Here is a 4331-nt window from a genome sequence, read left to right on the forward strand (position 1 = left end):
TAATACAATTAATTAATTAAATTAATTTAACAAGTAGTTCAATGTTAGGCTGAATTTCAGGCATCACAAAAAATACAACAGTTAACAACAGAAAAACTTAGAAACACAAATGAAGTTGGGTGCCTTCTTCCATTGTGTTCTAAAAGGCATTATCACCTTATATTTACAAAGATTAAAGATTACATTATTCCCCAGAACAATAAGATTCAACAAGTTAATAGTGACTATTTTAAACATCTGAAAAAAAATATTTTAGTAGATAGAGTTCATCAAAGTTAGAAGCTTTGTTTTATCCTTCAAGGAACAATTCTGTAAACTCCAATGTGATAAGAAAAAGTTATCATAACTAAGAAATGACTAGTTTTGAAGAGCTACATTGTGGAGAAATTGTAACAAAATAAGAACTCTAAAGAATAAATAAACAATCATGTAATAGAACATAGCATTTCATTTTCAAAGTCAAAGGGGCAATCACCAAATAATGCTCAAGTCATGATCAGACACTAGCAATGAAATGTGAGACTACTGTATGACAAATCCTGTTTCAGAGCCTGTTGATTTAGGTCTCCTTGCACTTGCCAAAACAGGAAATAGATTTAATATATATACTGCTTTGACCTCCTCTCTTTCTCCACATGTTTTCTTCCACAGACAAGCAGACACCCTATCCTGCTCTACAAACCAACAGTAAGTAATATTTTCTTCATTTTAAGTGGAATGAATGGTTTCCTATCCCAATTTTATCTTGTAATGGTAAAGTTATATAGTTTATCAATTTCATGCTTTTCAAAATTCTACTATTTTATGGAGAGCAATAACATTTTATGGAGACTAATGGTCTTTTGGTAATGTAACTCTTTCAAGTTTAAGAAGGTATCATGCTGACATTATTCCAAAAGCAATTTTATCCAATTTAATATTCATATAAATTCTTCATCGTTAATTTTAAAAAAAATAATGTAATTAATTTTTATAGATTAAAGTTTAAAAGCAATTATAATTACCTTTAATAAGAAATTAAAACTATGTTTATTATATGTGTGTGTGTATATATATATATATATATATATATATATATATATATAGTTTCTTATTAATTATTTTTACGAATATTGTTGTTGACTGCTGTGGAGTTGAGCGCGACTCATAGTGACCCTATGAACAAAAGGCCTGAAGCCCCTCCACAACTATAGACATTTATCAAAGTTCATAGAGTTTCTGGAGGCATGCTATTTACTAATATAGATACACCATATTTATCTGTTTGCCTAATTATTACTGAAACAAGAATAGAAGCTATTGCTAATAGTTTTAAATCCACCAAAAGCAAATTATCACAATGACTCTGAAATTACAAACTTTTTGAAAAGATTATCAAAATAACACAACTTGTCTTCACCTGTGAAATGCGGTCAAATAAAAAGTATTTAATGCTTTTGTTACAAGTCATTCTACTTGTCATATTTATGCAAAGAATTTAAATGTAGTAATATGTTGAGTATCTTTTGTCTAAGGAAGCAATTTCAACATAGAGTTTTTATCTTCATCAACTAAGTACTGATTTTTGAGAACCCGATATTTAGAGACCACATAACTTCTAATGAAATGTGCAGCAGTGACTTACCTCAGGGTGAGACAGTTTTATTTCTGAAAAGTAGCTCAGGAGCGCTGTAATCCACCATGGTAAATTGCCATCCAGGAAGCACTAAGAGCAATTACACCAGATGACCTAGTATTGCCTCTTCTGCTAGTTAAGCCCCAAGCCTGGAATGAACCCCTGCCCTTATGATAAACACCTGAAGGAAGATCAAAAGAAATTAAACTGCTGTCAGATCTCAGGCCCTGGAGATCCTCTGTAATGATGTGTTGGCAGGTAAAAGTGATTTCTGACCTGAGCTCTGTTTGTAGAGCTCAAGGGAAAACTGACAGAGTGCCAAATGTTTTTTAAAAACCCCAACCAAACAAACAAAAAAAACCCAACAAACCATATTTTTTTTAAATAAAATACCTTTTTTATAAAATAAATTACTGAATTCTCGTTGCATTGCTTAGTAAACTTAAGAAAAGGGAAGGTAATTCAACCTAAGTAAGAAAAAAGTTTTCAAGTACTGGCAAGGCAGATATTTTATGTGGCCTTCCTTGCAGATTTCCTAAGAAGCTGGTGGCAGAGTGGATAAACTCTTGGCTGCTAGCCAAAAACTTGACAGTTTAAATTTACCAGCGGAACCAATGAAGATAGATGTAGCAATCTGTTAATGTAAAGATCACAATCTTGTAAAATCTATGGGACAGTTCTAACTCGACCCTAAAATATTGCTAGAAGTCAGAACTGACTTAAAGTATTGCTAGAAATAGAATTAACAGTACTTCCAACATGATACAGTGGAACACTTTGCAAAATTTTCATTGTGACACAGTTTTACCCACATGTGAGATGAAATAAAAGTAATTAAAACATGTTGTTGTTGCTGTTGTTATGTGCCATCCAGTCTCTTGTAACTCATAGGGACCTTATGTACAATAATAGCCCTTAACCCTGCTCTATCTCTTGTTAATCTTACTGTCTCTGACACACCTATCCCCATTACCCCAGCGACAGAATCAACTAGTCGTTACCCAGCTCTCTGATGCATAGCAAGTAATGGCAAAGACCATGGCCTGTGTCAGGAGCACCTTAGTCTGCATACTGACATTGCTCCTCAGTACTGTGGAGAGGTCTCTGACACTAGACTTCCCCAGTGCAATTCATCTTTTAATTTCCTGGCTGCTGGTACCAAGAGTGTTGTTTGTAGAGCCAAACAAACTAAGGTTGTCAACAATCTCAATCTCTTCACTACCTATCATGATGCTGCCAATCGGCCCAGTGGTAAGAATCTTTGTTTTCTTCATTTGAACCTCAATCCTTATTGAAGGCTGCAGTCCTTGACCTTCTGCAGCAGGTGTTACAGGTCCTCCTCAGTTTCAGCAAGCAGGGTTGTATCATCTGCATAATGCAGATAGTTGATGAGTCTACCCCCAATCCTGATGCCACACTTCTCCTCATAGAGCCCAGCCTCCCAGATAATCTGTTCCGCATATAAATTGAAAAGATACGGAGGTAGGACACATTCTTGATGCACACCCTTCCCAATTTTTAACCACGCAGTATCTCCTTGCTCTGTTCTGACAACTGCCTCCTAGTACAAGTGTAAGTTTCACATAAGTGCAATCAAGTGTTCTAAGATTCCTATTTTTCTCAGAGTCAGCCACAGTTTGTTGTGATCCACACAGTCAAATGCCTTTGCATAGTCAATGAAACACAGATAGACATTCCTCTGGAACTCTCTGCTTTCAGCCAAGATCCATCTGACATTACCTATATCTCTAGTGCCACTGCCCCTTCTAAACACAGCCTGCACTTTTGGCAGTTCTCTGTTGATGTGCTGTTCTAGTCATTTTTTTAATTAGAATATAAAAACACAGATCACATTTGTAAATGAAAGATATAGCATCAGATGCTTTTTCTGTGCTGTAACTATTTAACGGTGAGTCTCAGCCTACAGTGTACAGTCAACATGTCTGTCAAAGTTTTTGATGTTATCTTTTGTTCTCTGTAGATCTTCTAACACCTTCTTTCAAAGAAAATATCATCTTTATTCCCTAAGGGCAGTGCCACCCAGGCTCCTATTGGTATCACCTTTATTAAGATGAATAAACCTGTATTGGTTAAGAGCGAGAGAGCATTGAAACTAAGTTCTTTATCTCTTATTTATAGAACGTCCACAGCATTTACTCACCTAATTTCTGAACATGAAACTGCTCATCTATGAAATGGCAGGGTTGAGTAACATTAATTACCTTTTAGGTTGTTGTGAGTTTTAAATGAGCCCCATAAAAAATGACACAGTGCTAGGCATCCGAGAAATCCCATATGATAGCATTATTACGCACAGCATCTAAGTTACATTATCTTTTCCTACATGTAATTGATAGCACTCACATCCTCAAGTAAAACTTCTTTCAAAGAATTTGTTTTCTTCTCGCCTCGTCATCATCATTATTTCCATCAAGTCAGAACTGACTCAGCTAATCCCCTTGGTTTCGGACCTGGATATTTCATGGAAGGAGCTTCGAACCACCACTTGTACTAATTAGCAGTGCAACTTCTTTCAGCCTATACCACCAGAGCTCCCTGACAGAGCTTAGAAGAAGTACACAGTCCCAGGTTTAAATAAATTGTCCATAAATGGAATCCAGTTTTACCAACAACATAATTCAAAGCTATTTATGCATGATGGTTAAGAGAACACTGGCTCCATGGAAGCATTGGTTAGAAAGAATTTAAATTCTTA

Source organism: Elephantulus edwardii, unplaced genomic scaffold (assembly GCF_000299155.1).
Source record: "Elephantulus edwardii isolate Elephantulus edwardi_28Jun2011 unplaced genomic scaffold, EleEdw1.0 scaffold00017, whole genome shotgun sequence".
Lineage (NCBI taxonomy): Eukaryota > Metazoa > Chordata > Mammalia > Macroscelidea > Macroscelididae > Elephantulus > Elephantulus edwardii.